General features: G+C 37.5%; 1 protein-coding gene across 3 annotated transcripts in view; it reads left to right on the forward strand.

The window, feature by feature from the left end:
- Window positions 1-25,581, forward strand: part of NKAIN2 (sodium/potassium transporting ATPase interacting 2) — a 542,224-nt gene that overhangs the window by 156,078 nt on the left and 360,565 nt on the right. The gene's annotated exons all lie outside the window — the stretch shown is intronic.

Below are 25,581 nucleotides of genomic sequence, written 5' to 3' on the forward strand. Positions count from 1 at the left end.
GTGAGATAAAACAAAGTAATAATAATAATTTAAAAAGACAAGTATAGGGACAAAGAGTGCTGCATAGTACAGTTTATAGAAATTATCAAGCAAAAGCTCTAAACATGTGTAATTAGGAGTGGAAATTAATGTAAACCTATTCTTCTTATTTATGGAACAAAACCAATGTTGGTTAATGCTAAAATTTTGAGATGGCTTTGCAGCAGCGTGAGAGTTCAAACCATCTCTTAAATTCTGTGGGGATCAGGGTAGTAATTAAAGCCCCCTTCCATCCCTCCGAGGTGTAACCATTAATTCCTCTTTCATTCTAGCAAAGGCAAGATTCTCCTTCATGTTGCTCATAGCCAAAGATTAGCAGAGCTTATGGTCTCTGTAACCAGGGACTGGATGTAGGAAAACAAGGGCTTTGGGAAAGGGAATAAATTGCCTCCCAGCATGGGACTGTAATTGAAGCACAAAGCTAGACAAAGCTCACCTTCCCTCTGCCCAGCAGAGAGTCATTTGCAATGCTCTGTGTCAACTAGCATAGGCGTGGAAGAAGATGTCAGCTTCACCTTTTTTAATTAGGTGCTGAAGGCTAAAAATATTTTCCTTGTATGCGATGGAAAGACAAGATAACATGCACATGCTGACTCCCACATGCTGCAAAACTAGTAAGGTTGCATTTGCTGAATGGCAATTGGGTTAAAACTGGGAAAATGTAGCTTCAATGCAAGCTTCAGAAAGGAAAGCCAGAAAGAGCCGTACATTTTACTTGCATACGGAAAATTTCACCTCCCACACAATGAGCTCTAATAGCAGCAGCATGTCCTGGTCCAAACCTACAGACATGCACGGGGTCATAGGGTTCTCTTTAGCTCTCTCCAACTGCAAGCCATTGAGAGAGCTGAATAATACCACAAAGGAAAGAGAGCTATAGTTCTGTTAGCAAAGACTTTCTGTCACCTTTTGAAACTATGTCTTCTTGCAGCAATTCAGAGACACTTGAAGCTGGGAAATGGTATATGTATTTTGGAAGGAATTAAACTTTCTAAAGATGTATAGCATTAGGCAGCTAGAAAAAAAACCCCATATTTCAGATTTAAAAAAAAAAGACCAAAATAATTGTGCCATGGAAAGTCACTTGGCAGAAACACATTTAGCACTTTCTATTCGTGCTGATTTTTGTCTAAAACCATCTCAGCTACTCTGTATTGAAAAGCACTACTATGGTTTAAACTTGAATGTTGCTTTATTTGCATTCTATTCAAAAACTGCCTAAATTAAAAACAGTGGGAAAAATACTGAACAGAGCAATTAAAAAAAAAAAAAAAACAACAACCAAGCCTCCTTCTCCACCCTCCTCAACTTATTGATTCCTGTGGGAGATTTAAGAAAAGTTATGAAAAATTTAATGTGTTGATGGTGATCTTTTCCCTTTTCTAACACTAGCCGTCTGGTTACATCAGTCTAACTACTCTGTCAGAAGGATGCTGAAGTGTGTGATCTTTCAGGTCAGCTTTCTGGCAGATAAGTGATAACATTAGCTTCACATGATCCTTTTCTTTAATGTTATAAAACTTTAATATTTTATTTACACAAAAACATCAGTGTTTGACCAGAGCTAGTCCATTAGGATGCAAGGCAACAGTGTCATCTAATACACCCACATTATGTTAAATAGTCATGGACACTAAAGCTAATAATAAATTCTGGTATATCTCTTCCATGAAGGACAACCTATAACCCAGCTAAAAACCAGCACATGCTTTACTTCAAGGAGGAAACCACTAACCTATCAAGCACATCAAACTAATTATCTTCATGTGGTGTCACATCCTGGATCATATGTTACAGTCCAGTGTCTACCAGTTGTGGTTCTCATCGGGATGGCTGGTATATTCAATCCCTGATGGATTTTCTACCTTTAACACTTAGTAAAGAAAAATCTCCTGAGAGAAATATGCTTCTCAAGCACAGAAGCCAAAGAGTTATTTAAAACTCAGTTTATGCTGATCCTGATGTTAGTTTTGTTTTGAAAGGCTTTTTTTTCAGAGGTGTGGTAGTGTCCAGAGTTGGATGGATTAGCACAGGAAGTTCCAAAGTTTACAGCTGAATAGGAAATGAAAAGCAAATGTAATCAGATATCAAAGGTTTCAGAGTAGAGAAAAACCTCTCTCTCAGGGTTCAGCATTGGTTTATTCATGTGAATTGCTGTTTCTGTCTGTTTTCATTAACATCTTTAGTGACTTCAAAAAAAATCTCTTATCTTGTCCATGTACTTAACTAAACAGATTGGGTTTTTTCCTACATCACTGAAAGTTCAAACTGTAAGGTACCTGAATCTACCTGTGGTGACAAGTTCTAAATATGTTCTAAAACCTTGTCTGATATTGATAGTTCCACCTGCTCTGAATAAAGATTGCATTTGAAATGCATCTTTAGCTGATTTTGTAAAGTCAGTGATGGTCACCCATATATATGACAGTACGATTAAGGCCTTCAAAGTGCCTGTACAAGGTTTTCCTGATGGTTTGTAACTCTCAGCATGCTTTAGAGTTATAACCAGTTGCACAGTCAACATTTTTTTGTTACCTCACCTGTATGTCCTTGTGTCATGGAGTCCTTCAACCATAATAATTAAATCCTTTTCTTGCTGCTAATCTAAATACTTGTTCTCTTTCCACTCAGACCTTCTTTGACTACATGATTTTTACAACAAAAATAAGAATGTATTTAAAATTTTAAAAGAGATGCATAGTTATAAGGAATAAAACAGCATTTAAAAAAATAAGTAAAAAAAGACCATGTTTTATCCAGAAGATTTCTTTATATTCAGGTTAATAAAAGTACTTAGGGTTTAAAATGAGTCCTTCAAGAACCAGAGAAACTTAGTTTACGTTATCTAAGAAGTGGAAGCAATATTAATAAAGGGGTTGCTGTCAGTAAAAGGGTAAAGTGAGGATGCACAATACTACCTAATTTATTCAACACAGAGAGAGAAATGAAAAAGGTGCTGGAAAGATATAGAGATCTTTCAAGATGAACAGTAGATTTTCCAGTAGTTTGAGCTACATGAATTATAAAAAATTCATATTCTTCATAAGATAATGAATGAAGGACTGTAGTTGAAGAAAAGGTTGCATATCACAAGAAAATACTATAGATTTGCACTTAATTGCCAAAACAAAGCAGGTGAAAAAAAAGGAGCAGGAATCTGATGGAGAGGGAGAGTGTTCTATTTAGGTTGAAAGTTTGGCATATAGGCTAGGTTATTACCCAAGGAGAGTAAAGAAAGCCCTGGCGGGTTTATCAAGGAGTGTTCAACTTTAAAGTAAAATCTACCTTTTGGAGGCAGAGTGCAGCACCACCAGATTTTTTAAAATTTCAATTTATTTTTTTAATAGGCACTTGAAACTAGGTCTTACAAAGAATTGTTTAGAGTTGTATGGCCTCTGAGAAAGTCTACTGGCTGGGTCTGTTTCATAAAGAGAATTGTGTGACAGAAAATCGTATCAACTAGAAATCAAGTCAGTAAACTGGGATTTGTGATGAGATGAGAAAGACAATCAGTCAAGGATACCTGGATGAAGAAGAGTACAAGTGCAAATGAGGAGGAGTTAATGAAATCGATCACCTGTCACTCGGAAAGAGTAGTGATAATTAAACCATTTTCATGAGATCTGATTTATCACAGCACCAAATCTCAGAGCAGTTAGGTTTAGTGATCAAAATAATAGTTAACAAAAGTAATGTTTACCTTTAGGAAATTATTGCCATAAATTATGTAATGTCCCTCTTGCTGCTTGATGCAGCCCTGCATGCCAGCATCTTTACGTTGTGTCTCTAATAGTGGCTGGCACAGCCTGAAGCAAAAAGGACAATGTCGATTTATCATGTTCTGATGCTGTTCTGGAAGCATATATCTGTATTTTCTGTTTTCTGGCAATGAACATGATGCTAGTTGCTAGTCTTAGATACAGAAGATGAATCTGTATCCAGCAGATGACACAAAGTAGATTTTATACAGCCCTCCAGATGACTGTCCCCATTGCACTTGCTGTTACTAAATGAAATTCATGCATGTGGATTGAGTACACTGCTGGAAAACCTCTGAGAGGATGTGTTTTTCTCCTGAGAAAGGCATCATCTTGTGTCCTAGCATGTGGGAGGCTCTCTGCCCTGGCATATTACCTCAGCCTTGGTTCCACCTCAGGAAAAAGCATTTTGAGTGCATTTCAAGATGCAATTAAGCCCATAGCACAGGACTGAAATCCAGATACAATGCAATGCATTTCTGTCACTGAGCAAGTGAACAGGATGGTTCCATTGCACTAAGTGGGATATGTAGAGGCACCCTGTGCATCCCTCCTGCACCACCAATTTGTCTTTTTGCCAGTCCTGCCAGACAGATTAAGCTCTGGTTAAATTTTGGGTTAGAAAATAATATGATTGCTTACAGAATGCAAGTTTTCTTATTTTTCTGATAGGCCAATTCCCAGTTTTGCATAGTTTATCTGTAATATGCTGTATTCCACTTTTTCTACATTTTACCATAAAAGTCCATCCAGTGAAGTGTCAACACAAGGTGAAGGACAGATTTATTCTTGTTACACTAAACCAGATTGTATCTACAGAGATATGTGGATAAGGAGTGGATTCTCTTTGGCACATACAATATTTAGAGCAGGATAGCTATGAATGGCAACTTGAGCATATAAACATCTTATCTATGACCATTTCCATCTATGGCATGACACAGTTTTCAAAAAAAGCAGTACGTATTACCAAAGATCTAAGTATGTAACTATCCTCATTCATTTCTTGGATGAAATCTTTTAAAGTACGTGTATTTATGGTGACTGTTCCACCTTTTCCAGGGCATAATTCACATTTTGAAAGTAGCATTGGGCAGAGGCAAAATCTTGTAGGCATATACATATTTAACCTGGGGAGCAAGTTCATTTGTATCAGGTTTATTTTTCCCCACGGTGTCTATCCAACATCAGTGAGTTGTTTAATGAATGCATTTTAGCTGTTCTTTCAAATCTCACAGGATTAGAGTTCTTAAATATTTTAATGTCATTAGCTACCACTGGAAATCTCAGTGTAATTCTGAATAAGATAGTTGTACCAAGTGTTCTTTTCAGTCATGTATATTTTTCCTGAATATGAATTTTAAAGGGAGTTCTACTTGTCCTATGTACACATTAGAAGTTAATGGCTTTCTCCTCAACTGAGTAATCTTCCTTAAGACAAAAGATAGTAAATGCTGGTTGCAATTGCCCCTCGATGGATTATGCTTTATTCATGTGTCCTATCTGTCAGAGTTTTTGGGGTGTTTTGCTCTGTGGGTTTTTTAGAATTTATTATTGATCTGATATTTTATGGTTTTTAATGTAAAGATTTTTAATTTTTTTTTTATACATAGGCCTTTGCAACATTTTTCTTCAACAGTACAACATAACACTGCCCATGATATTCCTGTGTTTGGCAGCACATAGCATCATGAGATGATTTGTTTCATTGAAGGATTCCAGTCAGTGTCTTTGAGGACATTTAAGAGTATCCACACCAAGGAGATGTCTCTGACAGGAAGAGATACTTGTACTGACATCTGTGCCAGTTGATATAGTTGATCATCTTCCCAGAGCCTTTATTTTCCAATTCTACTGGGTTCAAAATAGTGGTCTTTCTTCAAATAAGTAGAATAAGAGGCTGAAAACAGCTGTAGTTGCAAGAAGCAGGAATAATGTCTCAATTAATAAATCTTTAACCATGGGGATAATATTTCTTTTTACTTGAGGGGCTGAACCTGTCCAGGGGATGATTTTTTGAGCTTCACATCTGTCCTGGTGGGAAACCTTGGGTTTTTGGTCCTTTTTTTTTCTTAATTGATTCAGAAAGGATTTGTGGAGAAACAGGGTTCGCTTTTCTTGACCTTTAAATACCAGATAAGTTTATATGGCAAGTTGTGCTCCTTTGACTTAAGAGACTGGATATCCTGGTGGAAGTACTCTTGATGTTCTTTCCTGTATCATGGTGTAAGTTCTTCTGAGCTGTAAAGACTAGAAATCCCTCTTCTAACTTAAATGTTTAAGTTGTGGGAGGTATGTTTTCTGAGCCAGCACTGGAAAGCATTCATAAATAGATGTGCAAGTAGATGCTTCATTGCTTCATTGTCTGTCTGATTCTACTCGTGACAAAGTACTTGAACTGTATGTCAATGCTGAGTGGTGTTCTAATACAGGAAGCTTTTTTTACTCTGCTCCACACCTGTAATTCAGATGTACCTAATTTGTCTGGTATCAGATTCTGTCCACAAATTTCCTTTAGAAGAGGTTTTCTTTAATAGGGCATTCTGTTTTGTCCTGGTAGACAGAGGTTCATATATCTCCGAAAAATTACAGAACCACAATGAGTTGAGGTAATTCACACCAGGAAGTAGACCAGGGAGAAAAAAAAAAATCAGTATAATTAAAAAAAAAGTGTTAGCTATGCACAATTCTGTAAAAAACATTTGACAGTTACCTGTAAACATAGTACTTGACTGTATCATTCTTTCTCTCTCTCTCTGTCTCTCAATTTCTTATAGATACCAAAAGTAGGAGTAACTTTCAGTTTGACTTTTGTGAGAATGATTGATCAGGACTGAATGCAATATTCATAGTTTAGTCCAGCCAGTGCCTTGTAGACTGCCTTTAATATTTCCTTTACCAGAGCTAGAGTTTAATTTCCAATCTTAGAGCCCACATTACATTGATCACTTATAATTCACTAATCCACCTAATTTTTTCATCTTCTATTTTAGATTTTGGATTTGTTGTAGAAATTTTATTAGTCATTAGTTGATCTTATGTTCATTGTCATTTCTATTACTTCTGCTTTTGGTTCAAATAATTTGTCTCTTATGATACTCAAATTCTCCTCTGAATGTTGTTCCTGTTGTAATTTTTACCAAAATTGGAGTTCTGGGAGGAGGAACACAAAAAAAGAAAACAAGTGACCCCAGATATTCTCTGTCCTTTCTTCTCCAAGTTGGTATCTATATTTTGGTGAAAAGGGTTTGAGGGATGGTCTCTGCCATCTAGAGAACTCTTTCAATGGTGCACAATCTAATATATGGTAGTTTCTTAAAGTGCTAAATAGTTTTCTTGCTATAAGGCAAAAGCAAATCAAGAGTGAAGAGAAAATCCTTACTGTAGTCTTCTGAATTCTAATTTTAAAATTCTAGTTGCAAATTGATATGATTTTTGAAACCGATCATGTTGTTGATAATGAAAATTACTTGGCATCTGACAAAGTCGATCCACTTGTATGCACCTAATGTTTCATTTATGGATTAATTTGTTTTATTTAATTAGCTGGGCTCTTGTATTCATTCCCCTGAAACAGTATAATGTAATGTTTATGGAAGTACATGTGACCTTGGAGATACACTTCTAGCCATTGCCTTGTCTTCTGAGAATACAAAATCCATATGGTGCCATCCAAAAAGGAAAGTGTTTATGTTGCATTAATGTCAAATTAGTTGTCATTACATTTGAATAAAAGGTGAACAGTTTGAGGCAAAACTAATTATAATCTATTGCTGCTTATATTATTTGTGCAAATTGGACATTTACATTTTTGAATAAAAATGAAGAAGATCAAAGTACATCTTTGTTAATTTTGCTTAGTATTGCCATCTATGCTGGTGTTGTAAACTCTGCCACTGACAGACTGATGGAAAGAATAGCTAGAGAGCTAATTGCATGAAATAGGTTTCATGAAACTTATTCGGTGGTGTTGTAGTTATCACATATGAAAACATGAAGAGAATGCTGTATTGGAGCACTTTGTTTCTACTGAAAACTTCGTTTCTTTTGAAGAATAAACACAACCTGACTGAAACTATTTACAAATTTTTAATCCAAATGAATTCATTGAGATAGTGGATAGCTTACATGTAATAAAGGAAACATTTTCAAAATGCACTTTTAAAATGATCAACATAATTCTCAAAAATCTATTTCTAAACTGAATACAATGTTCAATTCCCAAGTAGGCAAGTTTTGTTTGATACAAACTGGTTTCTTGAACAAGCAAAATTATTTCAAATTTATGTAAAAGATTTCCTCCTCCCTTTAAACCTACTAATCAAAACAATATCAATAGAATAGAATTATATTTCATAGGCTATGGTGTTCATGGAAGAAATGTTAACATTTAAGAATGCATTTGAACAATAGTTGTAAAATTAATATGAAAATTGGTAGGAACAGAAGGCCATAGGTGATTGCTAAGTAGGTCTTTACATTCAGTACTGTGGAAAAGCAGACAAGCATCAAGCAGCTACAGGGATCATGGTGGCCTACAAAACATCTGCCCCGTACAAAAATGGTCACAAAGCATTTTCCAGTATCTTACATCAATTTCAACACTTAAGGGATTGAAGATCTAAATAAACCAAAACCAAAACCAAATCACACAAAAAGCCCTACCCAAACAAACAAACAAAAAACCCCAACTAGTGTGCCACAGAGGTAAAGAGGAGAACAAAGGCACTGCCAGTGCCATAATTGCCTCCATGTGTGCCTGCAGTTGTGCTGTCCTCATCATGCTATTGAAAGCTGGACTTTGGAGACAGCCTCTGACATGACCAATTCCATCCAATCCTCAAATCTGGAGATCAAAGGCTCTAATCAAGTGATCTATACATTGACCAGATAGCTCTAAGAGCTGAAATCATGTGCTCTCTATTTTATATATCTGGTTGACTGACAATTTCTGGAGTGCTTGATGCAATCTCCAATCACACAGTGTGTGACTGAAACAAAAAAATCCCAGATTGTGAGGATCCTTCCTGGTCATGCTGGTAGTCTTAAATATTTGGGAGAAGCAAAAGGATACAGTGGAGTTTAGTGTACTTCAAGATTCAAACAGGTATTTGTGAAAATACTTTCTGTTCTTGACTCTGCTCTGGCCGAAAGAAGATTATTTTCATTGACATTTGAAATGATGCATTCAAAAGAGTTCAGCACCACATTTATAGGTTCTCAATGCCCATTTGTGGGCCACAGAGACTGAAAAAATTAAATTCATGTTTTCAGTTTATCAAAAGTATGGCCCATGGCAACACTGATGACCAAGTTTTTTTCAGGGGTCAGCAGCTGACATGCTGATTTTCCCTTGAAGATCCTCTCTTGACTGTGGCAGTCTGAAAATGCTGGTGATGGTGCATTCCACAGGATGTATGTGCTGAAGCTTCCAAGTAGAATTCAGTTTGAATGTTTTTTTACTTATAACTAGGCTCTGTCAGAAGATTTCTAGAGTGTATTGTGATCACAGATGGTTTCATCAACAGCTACATTAGTGATGAGTAGACTTGATAACCTGTTTGTGTGTGCTTTAGCTTTAGGACAACATATTTCTGGAGATGAGTATGGCTGGATCTCAGTGTTTTCAAGGAGCTAAGAAAATTTTCAAGCCGATCATGTTTTGCATGAACGTCAAATAGTCAGCTGCCAAGTAATGACACTTTAGCTTGTAAAACATAAATAAGTTTGCAAATAAAAACAGAATATTCTTGGTAATATTAGATAGCTACTATCTTGCTTGAGCTCCTGAAAGTCACATTAATATATTTTACTTGTAAAAAATGTGATTGGATTCATTATTAATATCTCAAATACAACCTTGTAATTTAAATGGATTTTTTAATGTGTATTAATTTTAATGAATGACTGGGAGGTTTATTGGAGGGAGGTAAAGTAGTGTCTCTGAAGTCTCACTGGTTAATCAAATTGCTATAAATAACCTTTGATAGTCTAAGGCTCTATTCCTAGTTGATTTCTCTCATCATTATCCAAGATGTTAAAGAACTGACACCTGCAGAGGTTTGCTTTCAGATGCTGGGAAAGGTCATGAATGTAAATCCTCCCCCTTAGCCCCCAACAAATTCCTCTCAGCAGAGGTTGTAACTAGTGTGTAGTATGTCAAATCTTTGCTCTGTGTGCATTTGGCAGTGACAAGTCATCTTATTTAGATTGGCATTCATGGTCCCACTTAAGTATCTATTGGTCATGGAAGGAAGACTGAGGGAAAAAAGTGTGTGACCTTACTCAGAGGCCTGCTTTGTGATTTCTCCATGAGCAAAAATAGAGAAACTTTAATACAATTATCACAGAGATTCAAATGGAGTGAAACAAAAGGTGTGATATTTCAAAAGCAAATCAGAGGTATGTGGACTAGGAGACTTTCACATGAATGTTGCCAGTAATGATTATAAGCCCCTCTACTTCAACCCCAAACTCTTTTCTTCTTTAAAATTTATCAGTACTATAGTTCAGTTTTTCAGAAAAAAACCTAGATAAATGCTAATACAAACCCCTGCAGTTATAGTTTCCATTTTGAAAGCATGAGTTTAATACCAAGAAGTTAATTCAGTTGTCCAAAATAATGAAAAAAAAAAAAACCAACCCCAAAAAAACCAGCATGAAAGCTGTCTAGGAGCAGGAATCATTCAATCCTAGGTCCTACACATTCTAAACAACCATCTAAATAATTTCACTGCTAGTTTCTATATTTTTTATCTTGGATCATTCTGACAGACTGCAGCTTGGTCCTGTTAGATTATGCATTGTTCTTGTCACTTTTGTGGCAGTCCATGACTTACTCCCATGAGTTTTGACTGGGGAACTAGTTTAAAGGCATCCTAGGTACTGTCGAGCTGTAGGGACGATAGATTCCAATTATATTTTGCACTGTTGTTTTGTTACTGTTCTATGCACTTTTAAGTTACTAAGAGTTACAACCCAGCTTTAAAGAACAAAAAATAGGGAATTGTTGCTGCCTGTTCTGAGCTTCCCCTCCCCCTCCCAAAGACACGTGCTCCTGCCCATGTGCTCCGAGCTCCTTTGTTCCAAGCGCGGGCAAAACCAAATGTAACTCAGACTCTTTAGCAGTGTCTCATTGGCCGGTCACCCCGGGTCTGCCCCCAGTCCTCCCCTTTCCCCTTCTCCTAATAAAAGATGGTCGAGGGGAGGCTCCGCTCTCTCTCAGCTCAGCTATCTTCCTGTGAACATCTCTTGTCGTCTATCTCACTTGAAAGCTTCTAACTGCAGGGAATTGAGCGAGCAGGGAGCTATATTTCTCCCTCTTTGCTTCTGCTGATGGTATTTGCTTTGCAGCTGATTCAGGTACCGATTTTAGAGCTACTAAAGTGCTAGATCGCCCGTGCTACCTCTCAAGACTGCTCGAGGCTTTCTAAGGCATTGAAATACAAGCGCTAGTTGGTATAAAGCTGAAAAGATACCTTCCACATTACTCCTACTTTGTGTTATCTGTATGTTCATGCTTTCTTGAAAATCTAAGTAAGCATGTTAAATATGTGTGTGTATTTATACGTGCATGTGTGTACATTCACATTTCTGTGCAAGTACGGACTATTGGGAACTTTGGAGGGATCTCAGCAGGTTCAGAGTAAGTCAAATTAAGCTGATCTTTTGTATTAGTATGACATTAGGGTATTTGATCTTTCGAATTTTGCTAGTTCAGGTCCAGAGTCACAAAACTCACTCTCATTTTGCACCTTTTATTGCTTGTAGTCTTGGCTGAAAAATTACGTATCAAGTGGGATACAGAACAGAAATGACCTGTGCCTACTAGAAATATCAATTTAAAATTCGAGATATTTTATACTGGTGAACAAATGTGAGCTGATTGGTAGCAACAAGGCATGTAAAGGCTGTTGTGCAGTTTGCACACCATCTTAGCATAAATTGAGGTCTTAATGGTCCACACCTGAAGTTAGGAAACAGTGTCGTATTTAGACGGTTGTATCTGTCTGAATGAGAGAAGGAAAATGCAAACCTGTTTTGTAGTTGTCTTTGTGACAGCCTTGGGGTTGAAATTTTGAAATTGAAATCCGCAGTTCCCTTTGGTCAATATGGACACTACATTTCCAAAAAAAAAGGTTTCAGGAGTAGGTTTTCCCTGGTGCACCTAGTTAAATACCTTCCTTCTCGTCTTGCTTTGTTGTGCTCTGGGCTGCACACCAAATTGGCTGTATTTCAGTGCCACCAAATGTGTACAGTTTGATAAGCATGTTGTAGCAAATCTTCAGGACGAAAGTCACTGTATAAACGTCAAATTATTTACCCATTTTAAAGCATTTTATCCTCCAGAGCTGTAAATCCAGCACCATTTGCTAACACAAAATTAGCTTTTTAATGCTGTAGGACCCTCTAACACTAACACATATAACAACATCCACATTCTTGCTAGGGGGGAGGAGGGAAAAGCAAAGGTTGATGTGTATAGGTGAAGCTTCAGCAATTCAAGTGCTTTATTCACACTGGATTTAGAATCAGATTAACAGGCCATCCTAGGTCTCAGTTCAGCAATTCTGTCATCCTGTCTTCTCTTATGAGCAGCATGGACAAAATATTCTCACATGCATATACTCACCACTCACAGAAACCAGCAGGAGCAGTAAGCATGCAAGCAAGGGAAGAATGGGGCGTACATTGTTTGTGTGTATTACTATATTTGCTTCATAAAAGATTTATGACTTCTTTTTTTGGCAATTAGTTGTGGTCACCTGAAAACTTGAAAAAATAGTGGAAAGCCTCCTTGTTTATTTCCAGACTGGTGATGTATTACGCACCTTGTGTTTTCACTTTTTTGGTGTTCCACTGTGAATTTTTTTTTTTTTTTTTGGGTCAGACTATCTCCTTCAGCTTTCTGTTGCCTAAATTTGTCTTACTAGTTTCACATCCTTTTCTTAGAAGAAACAATTGATAAGAAGTGCTTTTAGCACTGGCACAGCACACTGGTTTACTGCCGTGTAGGTGCTGGTGGTGCCAACACTGCTGACCTATATATTGAGATTTTGGTTAAGCAGCAGATATCATGTGGTGTTCCTTTAATTCATGTCTTTATGTTACCTGGACATGTTTGGAGCTTGGCTTTGTTAATACATGTTTGCTTTAGGTTCTGAAAGAAGACCTAAGACAGAATTGTGTTAACCATTTTTCAAATGCTTCTCAAAGACCGTTTTTTCATATATAAATTTCTATTAACAATATAATGCTGAAAAAAAGGGAACAGAGAAATATCAAGTATAAAAATACATCCTTTCTTTAATGGATTTTTACTTTTATTGACAGTGAGGTAGGGTATTACTGCATGTTCCTCATTTTAGACCTGTAAATATACTTCATATTTTAGGACAGGGTCCATTTCCCATTCAAGCCAATATGCATGAGACTTAAAATTGTGAGGTGGAAGTTCCAGAAAGAACTCAGTATGAATTCAGAACTGCCCACAAGTCATAGTCAAAAATGCATCCTTGCTTGTCTATAGCCCTAATATTCCTACCCCAGATTAAGTGCAGTTTGGCAGAAAAGAATGAGAGCCACAGTCACATTGGGTGAGATAAGGGAAGTTTCTGTCTCAGTTGGAAGACCTCAGCTTTCTTTAGCCCTCATGGGCTTGAATTCTTGCCCCAGCTCTCAAGGTAGCCGTGAAGTTGTAGGCAGGACAGGAATGGGGTCCACCCCTCTCTGGAATTGGTAACCATGCAGCTGGGACTGTAAGGGGGAAAGGGCAAGAAAGGGAGGAGCAGTGGGGAGCCTGGCTTCAGCAGTCTGCAAAGAATCTGGCATGAGTGGGATCCTAGGCCAGTTTCTGACCACAGCTGTATACTTTGCATAGCACTCACTGTGAATGATACAATGAACAAAATACTGTCTCCTTGCATCTTATTAGTTGCTTCTCCACAGCACAATTAGACAGATTCTTGGCTTCCTTAGAGACACCCAAGAGGACTTCAGAGAGAGGAAAAAAGTCTGAACTAATGTGATACTTAATATCTGATTTTAATTTGGTTTGTTTGTTAATCTAATCATGGCTTTCATTACCTGCCTTGAGAAACATTTAGGAATGTGGACAGCAGATGGAAGGTAAGGGCAGCCTGTTAAGCATTGAAACTCAAAGAGCCAGACTGCGTTTTCCTGTTGTGGTGAGAATCTCATCTTTTCTCTACTTAGTTCATTCTCTACTATTACACCTTTTTATTTTCTTCCTTCTGTATAATTATAGCAGCAAAATGTCTTTTGTCTTCCTTTAGAATTGTAATGTCGAGTGAAATTAGGAGATGTCAGTCTCCAGATGGTTTGAGATTTTCGTAGGCCTACGTTAAGTTGTAAGAGAAAGAAATTGTAAAAAATATTGTCGTAGAAACACAAAACAGAGTGTAGTGCTACTACACCAGATAGAATTTTTGCTTTGTAAGGAAGATGTAGCTTGTCACAAAGCTGTGAGAAAAAGCCTCACAAATTCTAGAGCCTTCATGCTCAATCTTTTTAATTGCTGAAGTTCCCTAGGATTGATGTCTGCAGAGGCAAACAGTAGAACTGAAGACGCTGAATGGTAACTGGGGGGTTTCAGGGAGGTTCCATGATGAAAGCTACGCTCTCTTTCTGGAACAAAATATATGACAGTAATTCAATGGCTACCTGGAAAAATGTAAAAATGTAGTAAAAATGGCTACCTGAAGTCCTCTTTTAAATACCTTTCATAATGAGTGTGAAGTCATTTGGGAGATTTTTTTTTAATTTACTTAGCATTATCATTTTGCCTTTTTTCTTCCCACCTAATGAAGATAACTTGACTTTAGACATTTTAGTAAGTGCTTTCTATGCAGATGTATGGGGATACAAAGAATTTGAAGGCATAAGAGAAAGCTACACTAATGAAATGCCTAATACAGATAAATATAAAAAGCAGTGTTTTGCATTTTGCCTGCTTATTTATTGTTTACAGAGACAAGTAAAGGTCATCTTTTGCTACAGCTTTATAACCTTGATGTCTTGGTATCAAAATGTTAAATATTGTAAAGAAATGTTTATGTGTGAGGAGGATTTTAATTAAAATAAATCTTTATGTTTCCATTCTAGCACTGGTCCATTTTCTTTCTATGCTGAACTTCTCAGTAATTTATTCATGACCTTTAACTGCTTTTAAGAAGCATAGATTGGGAATTATTGCTTTCCTTGCCATTGGAAGTGCCAAGGCAGAAATGCCTTGAGAAGCTTCACAAGATTTTATTAATGAGATACTCATCTCACATTATAATAAAACATCTGAAGCTGCTGGGTTTGCTCATCTTGGTGTTATGTGGAGGATCAGTATTTAAAGTCTCTTGGAGACTTTTGATCTAAGATAAACAAGTGATCAGACCACATAAAGGTATGCAATTTATGATGAATAATCTGGTTTGTTTAGGATTAATTTTTAGCCTTGTGATTCTGATTCCCTCCCCCTAAAAGGTGAGTTAGTAAAAAGAACAGCTGAGTTCAAAGCCTGAGTAAAAGAAGGAAAAATTCTGCACGTCTGACTGTATAGGTAGGAGTATAAAGCATATCTACCCTTGTATATGTAATGTATCTTCAGAAACACAGATTTTAAATGTATTTCTTCCCAAAGTACCTTTGTCATAGCACCCTAACACTGCAGACACAAACTTCAAAGAAAGATTTAGAAAGTTGATACTTAAGAACTGTTAAGACTTCTACATAATTAATTTTATTACTATGCAAAGTTGGGCAACCTGAATGGAAAAAGCTGGCCTGACTTGAATGGAAAGATCGGGAACCCTGTCTCCTTTATGTTTTTATTGCTTCCCATACCATGATCTACTCTGGCTAGCTCCTCGATCCTCCAATGGAGCAGACTTGGAGACAAGGGAAAAAAAGGGGCAGGGAGGGAGATTGATGCCCACTGTCTATGTGAAGATATAGGCTGTGAGAGGAGGAAGGAAGACTGGGAAGCAGGTATTCAGTTTATGGGCCAAGACTAGAGGAACAAGCATTCAAGTCTTCAGAAACGTGGATTTGCAATGTCAGATTCTTTGGCATTTGATAGGTGTTGAGAGCACCTTCACAAAAATCCACAACAGCTGTGTACTCCCTACCATCTGCAGCTCTCTCCATGTGCAGGAGTGCAAGGGGCTCAGGAACTGAAACACTGGGATTCACATCCCTTAGTGTTCTCTTCAAGCTTTCAGACGGCATACATCAGGAAACAACTTTAGCAGGATATTGCAGGATATACCGGATTGTGGTTATAAACCTGTTTTGAAGTAATGAATTCAGATTAGGGAGACTAAGTTTACATCTGAGCTTGTGACTCCGGGAATGGCAATGGGAGTCGGACTGAGATTTCAAAGTTAGGGTCCCAGAGAAGGGTGCTGGAATAAAAAGTGAGAAAGAGATCAGGAAGAGTTAAGCACATGCTATCTCAAACCCTTTATGTTTGCAAATAACTGTGAAATATTGACAGTGTGCACATTTCTCAGAGAGAAGGGTAGAAGATGGCAACCTCTTGGTTTACTTTGTTCCAGCAGAGCATTCTCTTGTGGATGTGTACTAGCTAACCACTTTGATGACCTGTACCTCATATGGATTATTTGAGTTTGCGAAGTTAATATTTTATCTTTGGAGATCATAGCATCATTTAGGTTAGAAAAGACCTGGAGGAAAGATCATCAAGTTAAACTGTTAACCCATCTCTGACAACTCCACCACTAAACCATGTCCCCAAGTGCCACATCTAAACATCTTAAATACCTGCAGGGATGGTGACACAACCAATTCCCTGAGCAGATGGAAGGAAGACATGATTTTAATTAATGCCAAATACAGGTTCAGATCTCTAGTGTTTAACGCATTCTAGAACTGGTAACCCTATTTAATATACTTAATTCAATAATAAATGATTTTTAACATCATTTTGTTTCTGATTTAAATTTTGTACAGACAAATGCAGCTAACCTGCCTTTTAAATTTATTCTATTTACTCTTATTCTCTACCTACTTTGCAGTAAAGTAAAATAATGTTTCAGAAGCCTCTTCAAGTCCCTTCAAATTTTGTACAAAAATTTACTTAGCTCCTAAATATAATTTACCACTGAAAGAATAATGTCCTTTTAGGAAGGATTATGTTAGACTTACGATAAACTCAGTTGTAACTTTTTTTAGGGGAATGGCAATTATTGGCATGTTGTGTTAGAGGTCATGAGAAATTCATGTCTTATTTCTTTTCTAATGGCTAAGGGATATGTTCCTTGCAAGCAGTAGAAATGTATTTTCAGTATAGTGTCTTGTGGCTCAAGTAGAGTTTTATTATTTTTTTAATGTCAGGTGTGATACAATGGCACTGAAGCATAGGATTTTGATCTCAGCAGTATAAATTAATAAATGTACTGTAGAAAGTTATTTACTGTAATGTGCTTTATTCCCTTAATATTTGTATGGCTTTTCTACACTCATGGAATCTTTTAACAGCAGGGTTACCTGTGCATCTTTGTTATTGATAAGAAATATTTCAGCTCACCCTAGAAAATCCTTAATATTGTAACAAGTTCTTGAACAGCACAAAGCCAATGTGATGCATGATATCACTGAATTTTAGATGTAGTTGCAAAATTTAGCTTGAACTTCCAGATTGTAACACTTGCCAGGTGTGCCCAAATCCAAACGTACATTTCTGAATTGTTTTAACACAATCACTTCTTACTGTACCATGACCAGTAAGCATTTACCATTAGATGCCTGGCACTTTGCCTTAGAAGATCTGATGACTAGTTATTCTGCATACATGTCCTATTCAGGTTTAAATTTTACATATTAGACCTTCCTCAAAGAAAAGTTCATAAGAAATTAATTGAACTTGACCCCTACCTGTCTACAGTCTCCTTGCAGGTAGTTGTAGAGAATTCAGCTGCTGTCAACCAACATCCCCAGGTCTTTTTCCTCTGGGCTGCTTTCCAACCACTCTGGACCCAGGCTGTAGCACTGAAGGGGGTTATTGTGGCCAAAGTGCCACGTCACTTGTTCTTGTTGAACCTCATGTCGTTGGTCTCAGCCCATCAATCCAGCCTGTCCAGGTCACTCTGCAGAGGTCTCCTACCCTCCAGCAGACCAACACTCTCACCTAGCTTGGTGAGAGTCTTCAAGTTTACCAAGACTACACTCAATCCCTCATCCAGATTATCAGTAAAAGTATTGAACAGCACTGTCCCAACACTGATGCCTGAGGGACACCACTACTGACAGACACCAAGTGAATGCAGCACCATTCACCACCTTTGTCTGGGCCCAGCTGTCTAGCCAGTCCTTAACCCTGTGAACAGTGCACCTGTCCAAGCTGTGGGCTGACAACTTTTTCAGGAGCTGGAGAAGAACTGAGTGTAAAAAGAAGGGAGGAAAGATCAGGTCTGTGAAGATCAGGCAAAAGAGTCTGTTCCCCCGATGGTCAGTGCCTTGGGATGGCCTACAGAGTTACTGAACACAGTCGTACTGGTAGCTGTAAATGTTTCTAAAAATCTGCAGCAGATTCTGGACTGATGTTTCAGTGATGGTGACCAACAGTCACCTGTCCACTACTGTTCCCACTTGCTCTGCTACCTTAAGTAGAAAAACTATGTGGGAGATCTAAAAGTTCCCCAAATAGCTGATACTGGAACACAAATTTGAATAAAACATCAGGAAGTGGGGTTTTGGTTTGCACGCTGCTTTTAAGAGCAAACTAGACAACTGAGAAATCAGTTGCAGAAATGATGTGATGAAAGCACAGATTAACATTTAGAAATTACAGTGCTCTGGATGCTTCTGCAAATTCAGTGCCCTCCCCTTCTAACACACTTGCAGGGTTTTTTCTTGTTCACACTTCAGGCAAAGAGAAGGAAGGGCCTAATGTGGGAATTCGTCAATACTGAGTAAAGAAACCAAAGTGTATTTTTTTAAACTGACTTCTGCATCACTTACTGCAAAAGTTGGAAAGCATATGCTAAGTGGACAGAGGAATGCTGGAGAATGGGGTTCATTTCAGGATAGAAGGAGAGGGCATTCACTCTGAGAAATTGTATTCTAAGCATGCCACTAACACCAAGTTCCCATCTTAAGCCTGACAAGAGATTAAAGCAGACTGTTCTTAGATGTGATTGTATGTTCCTCATTTTAAGATTCCTAACCTAAGATGCAGATTTACAGATGTGGAAAATGGACTTCAATGTATGAAATGCTGTGTGTCCTGAGACCTTGGAAATCAAGTCTTAAGTATCTCATCCTGACCCTCAGAAAATAATTGAAGCCTTGACCTTGATCTCTCTGTGCTACATTTGCAGTAGCCAGTAGAGTAAAGGCTATTGTGAAAATAAATTAGTACACTTTTAGAAAAATTGTATGTGGAACAAAGCACCAGAAAAAATAGCTATGAGAAAATTAATAACTCTTAGAGAAATTAATAACTATGTCTTTAGAGCAGGATGTGAATAGTATGTTGTAGGTAATGAATGAAGGACACATGCTGAACACCAAAAAGAACACAAAACATTGAATTATTACTTATTCAGGTGTGTACTGTCCATCAGGAATCCCAAATAAAGTGGAGATTATGCAGAAAAAAACAGCATGGAGTCAAAGACATAATCATATTGTATATGCAGAAGGATCTATGGAAAATTCAGCCTCTGGAATTGCCTTACATTTGAGTACTCAACCTTGCAACTATTTTAATGTCCTTTGATTAGAATTTTGTTTCGTAAAAACTCATGTGCACATAAATCTGTGTTTATTTCTGCACAAATGTTTATTACACAGATTCTAATTGGGTGATTACATTCTGTTTCAGTAGCAAACTCGATTTTTTCCTATTCAAGCTTTAGTTTTAGTAGACCCTTGGGGCTTAATCCAGGCTTGAATTTTACTAGTCAAGCATGATTATGACAGTCTTTTCACCACAAGTGTTAATACTGCTATGAATTATTTGGGACTAACTTTCAATATATTTTGTACTAAGTTTCTTAATGAACTAAGTTGGCTTTCTTTTAGTGTTTTGACTGTTAAAGTTTTGTCCTGCAGCTGGAGATAACATCATGTATGCCAGATGACCTTTTCTGGACATTCTGAAGTCTCTAGTTTTCAGGTTACTATTATTATTCCCCCCTTCAACATATACAAGTTAAAAAAAATGAGCTGTGAATTGTCAAGGTAGATGTAGATTCAATACTATTGCCATGTTTATCTGTGGATTCTGCCAAAAAAGCAATTCACATGAAGTGCTGAATGATTTTAAAAGCCACACTAAAAGCTCACACAGGATTTGAATATAGATTGTCTTGCAGCTCTCTGTGGTTTGAAATCGTGTCAAACAAAGGAAACTGAAATTCTCTGAGGCGTTTGTCTTTTCTAACTGCAGTAGAGCATAATTTGTGCAGGTGATGCAGAAGAAGGTTTGGGCACCACTGTTAGAAAAAGTAATTCAGAGCTGGAAAAAAAGAAATTTTTAAATGGCTGCTACTGGAGGAGGGCTTTGCCAGAAGAAGGGCACATCCTGCCGTTACTTTGAAAACATTGCAATCCCATCTCTTGCCAAGTAGTCATAACTGCCAGTTATTGCAGAGCCTGCCAGAAATGCATGAAGGCTCTTCATCTAAGTCAGAGAAAGGTTAGCAATCGGTATTTCCATCCATTTTTATTCCCAGTGTAAGAGGACTCCCAACCAGTACATCTTGTAAAAAATGCATAATAGCAGTACAATGTCTTGATGTTTAGAAACTGTCAAGATTGCTTGCAGTGACTGCAATCTCCTCTTGAAACAGATACTGAAGAACCTGAAAATCTACTCTGACTAGGATTGTAACGAACTAAAATTTCTGTTTTGCACAGTATTCTGCAAAGTTCAAATTGGCAAGCCTCAAAGGCAGAAAATTGAAATTAAAATTGTGATTAAAAATTCAAAACATAATTAACCTTAAAAAGGACACTTTGCTGTAACATGGGAATATGCTTCTGAAACAGGAAGCTTACGGTGAACTTAAAAATAGGTGTTCCATTCCCAAAATGAAATTTGATATGAAAGTGTACACTGGTGTAATAAGTTTCATTATTGATACTGTGCCTTTCTATGTAGCTTTTTCACAGTCCAGTTTATTTTCCGGTGGGAAATTTTTCTGTCAAAATTTTTCTAATCTGTTCAAGTTGTACCAGCCTTTTATCAAGGTCATAGAATAAAAGTATTTCTTTGATATAGAAGTTAATTTCTAACAAGGAATAGGAAGTCTCTTTCTGAGCATATAAGTTTCATCAAAAGTTATGCAGGTTTAGCAGTTGTGCATGGTGATGTATTTGGGCACAGTTTTCTCAGCCCTGTCAAATTGTATGACAAGATTATAAGATAAAAATATATAGGAAGTCCTGTTTTCATAAAAAAACATTCAATTTTCTTGTAAAATGAATGGACTGAAGTAGAAATGTAAAGATTTTGGGTTTTAAAGATAGCGTTCATTCTGATACGGAATGAAGTATTAAAAAAAAAAAAAAATCTGGATGCCTGAGAGCAGGATTATGCATTTCAGATTCACAGGGAGAGTGGGAGACAGGGAGAATGCAGAAGTGGTGACTTCCACACAGGCTTGAAGTCTTGAGCTTGTTTGAAAGCATGTACCCAGAGCTTCTGCATTCACCAAAACTCATCCTTGAATTTTACCTAGACTATAGGATAAGTTAGAGCTTTTGAGACAGCTGTTAGTATCTCAGCTCTTGTTTTCATTTCTGCCTAGTACAGTGTAAGGCCTGGAAGCTCAAGATATTCAGATGAATATCAGAAGCTGGCAAGTGGACTTGGAAAACATGGGTGTTCCTGTAAATGGGCAGAAACTGAATAATCTCCATGAAACTATTTCAGTAAACCAGTATTCTTCTACAGGAGAACACAGACTGTAGAACCTCTTCTGTGGCACAGATATTTTGACAAAGCTGTCTCCTGAAGCCCTTTTACAGCAGGTGACTTGCCAAATGTCTCAGTGCTCTAGCTGTATCTCCTTGGCTCTCTCAGATGTGGCTGACTAAGGAAAAATAGGACCAATTTTATAACTCATAAGATTGCAAACCAGTGGTGGCTGTAAAGGACTATGGAGAGGCATGTCAGTGCCAGTTGAGTGATTAGCTCAGTGACATCCTTATAGTTGACAAGTGAAAGTTACGGCTCATTCAGAGGCATAATTTGAGCTAACCATACACTGAGCAATGAGGACTTGATGTTGTCAAAGATTGTTCAATGACTGCAGGAAGAAGTGGAAAAGCAAACAGAGCATTGGAATGTTTAAACAGTGAGATGGAAAATAGTGCTATGTTACACGTAAATCAATTCTAACCACTCAGCTGGAATAAGACAGTTCTGGTCAAAGAAGATAATTCAGAAAAGAGAGTAGGCATATAATAGAATCATAGAACGGCTTGGGTTGGAAGGGACATTAAAGACCATCTAGTTCCAACCCCTCTGCCGTGGGCATGGACACCTTCCACTGGACCATCTCGCTCAGAGCCCCATTCAACCTGGCCTTGAACACTTCCAGGGATGGGGCATCCACACTCCTCTGGGCAACCTGTTTCAGTGTCTTACCATCCTCACAGTAAAGAATTTTTTTCTAAATACCTAGTCTAAACCTACTCTCAGTTTGAATCCATTCCCTCTTATCTGTCACATGCTCTTGTAAATAACTTCTCTCCATCTTTCTTGTAGGCTCCCTTCAGGTACTGTAAGGCCACAATTAGGTCACACTGAAGCCTTCTCTTTTCCAGGTTGAACATTTTCAGTTCTCTCAGCCTTTCCTCATAGCGGAGTTGCTCCATCCCTCTAATCATCTTGGTGTCCCTCCTCTGGACTCCCTTCAACCGATCAATGTCCTTCCTGTGCTGGTGACCCCAAAACTGAATGCAGTACTCTAGATGGGTTGTCACCAGAGCAGAGTAAAGGGGAAGAATCACCTCCTTCAACCCGCTGGCCATTCTTCTTTTGATGCATTCTGGGATACTGTTGGTTTTCTGAGCTGCAAACACACATTGCCAGCTCATGCTCAGCGTCTCCTCCACCAGCACCCCCAAGTTCTTCTCAGCAGGGCTGTTCTCCATGTGTTTAAACCCTAGCCTGTGTTGATACCAGGGTTGCCCTGACCCAGGTGCAGCACTTTGCTCCTGGTCTTGTGAAACCACATAAGATTCCCATGGGCCCACTTCTTGAGCTTGCCTAGGTCCCTCTGGATGGCATTCTGTCCTTCAGGTGTGTCAAGAGCACACACTCCACTTGTTGTCATCTGCAGATTTGCTGAGTGCACTGATCCCTTCACTGATGTTATTAATGAAGATAGTAAACAACACTGGTCCCAATACAGACCCCTGAGGGACATCACTTGTCACTGATGTCCATCGTGACTCTGAGCCATTGACCACTACTCTGGATGCAACCATCCAACTGCTTTCTTATCCATCTAACAGTCCATCAATTGAGCCCATTTCTCTCCAATTTAGAGAGGAAGATGTTGTTGCCCTTCCCTTGTCTGCTGGTGTAGTCACTTCATTATAGAAGGCTGGTTTATATGAGAAAGGCCACTAGGTTGGTTTTTGGATGGAGGCTGAGTATAAAGACCTCCATACAAAGACTCGACATATTATTTTAATTTAGAAAGCATTAAAGAGAAGAAATGATATAATGTAGATACACACAGGGAAGATAAAGTACTAAATTTGTTATGATATGAAAAGAATGGATAAGTAAAAGAAAATAAAAAATAAAAATGTACTTTTCTAAAATACAAATTTTGTAAGCACAAACTATGTGTAAATCTCATTTTCACAGGCAGAGTAGAATTGAGGCCAAGATCTTAATACATTTTTTAAATGAATTAGACATTTGCATGCTTTTTTTGACTTTATATTATATCAAATGAAGATTTTGCAAGCAATATGATTTTCAGGCTTAAGAGTTAAGAAGAAGCACTCCCAATAGGCAGATTATTCTATAGCTGTTCATTACTTTCCCTAAGGCATATTGTTATGCTTTCTATTTGAGACAGGCTACTGGAATTAGCCAGCGTTACAATTTTTAATAAAAGTACACTGTGCAGTATTTTGAATGAAGCATTTTTTAATGATATTAGGCCTGTCTGTGTTAAAGCACTTTTTTTCAGACACTCTAACTTAAGCTTTGAGACACATACAGGCATGCCTGTAAATTCTTGCCATGCCTCCTATCAAAGATGGAGTTCTGCTCTAGTTCACTTGCTCTATATCAGTGATACAGATAACCGAGAATAGAGACAAGAAGCAATACAGAAAGCAAGAACATGTTTAACACCCAAAGGAAATACAACTCAATATACAATAAAATGACTGGCTTGACTATATAGTCCTTCTCATTTTTGAATCTTCTTCGACTCAAATTAATTTTGAATTCAAAAAGAGGCTCTCAAATGTTTCATAAGTGAAAGGTCATTTTTAAAATGTGGTTGTTTAAGCACTTCTTTTTCTTTAAAATTCAGCTGGGAAAATAAAATATTATTCACCTGAAACATCTAGACAACAAAAACATTCAAAAACATAGTGCAGCATTTAAGATACTTATGATTAATTAGCCAATCTATTGATGAGAGACTGAAGCGCAGTCAGAAATATTTGAAGTGTGCTTAATTAATAGTTTTTTATGATCCCTTGTTTCTTCAGTGTTGTTCACCATTTCAGAATTTGAAATCAAAGATTTACAAACTTGTTGCATTTCACTCATTGAATTCTGCCACTGTTCATGTGGGCAGCTACACGAGAGTAGAAACTGTGGTGGTCTGTGGCCCTTATAGCAATAATTTTTCGTGTTACTTCTGTACTCAGGAAAATAAGGTCTCAACTTTGTTCATGCTCCAATACTAGATATAACATATAAAATTTGGAGGGTTATCCTGCCTTCCTGATTTCAGTTGAGTGTCAGTTTTTTTGATCACTTTTATGGAATCAAGATCAAAAAAGAGGTACTTCAATTTATTAGACTCCAGCCTTTAGTGGTTATCAAATGTAAATGGATATTAGAGTCAGAATACACTGGTCAAAACAGTTCTTCAGAATAATATCAGCCATTATGTTTAAGGGGCTACCTTTCTATTTGTTAGATCTGAAAGTTCTTTCTCCCTTAACTTGTGCAGTCTCCCTTTATATTCATCTATTTATCATCTATATACTTCTGAAGAAGTATTTCCATGGCCTAACGACACATTTCATCAGAATTTCCCTTGGCTTGCTACCTCCTAGGTTTCATTTGATACACCCTAGTTCCTTCATTTGAAAGGAGGGTGAATGACATAATGCTTCCTGGGATGGTGAGACATAAAGGAAATTAAACACCTCACTCTTATTTTTTCTGACAGTAGGGGTAGTTCTCAAAGGAAAGATGCAAGTTATTTCACTAGCTTTAATCTGAAATTATCACTGCAACAGAGAATTTTGTCATAGTATTGGTGATGGGATAGGACCTTGTAACTTCCTTTTATTTAAAATAATATCTCTTAAAGTCTCCAAAGAATTCAAAATTATAATGCAGAGCTTTTCTTTAGGGAGAACTGATAAAATGAAAAGTACATTTATTGAACTGCATTGAGCCTGGGCAGAAGTTCTGCTGCACCCTTAGCACTTGTTACTGGTTTACTGTGGGTAGCTCCTCTGTCCTACTGGTTCTTCCTGATTACTTACCTGGAAGCCTCCAATTTTCCTTAAGTTTCACAAATGCCAAAGA

This window comes from Corvus hawaiiensis, chromosome 3 (assembly GCF_020740725.1).
Source record: "Corvus hawaiiensis isolate bCorHaw1 chromosome 3, bCorHaw1.pri.cur, whole genome shotgun sequence".
Classification (NCBI taxonomy): domain Eukaryota; kingdom Metazoa; phylum Chordata; class Aves; order Passeriformes; family Corvidae; genus Corvus; species Corvus hawaiiensis.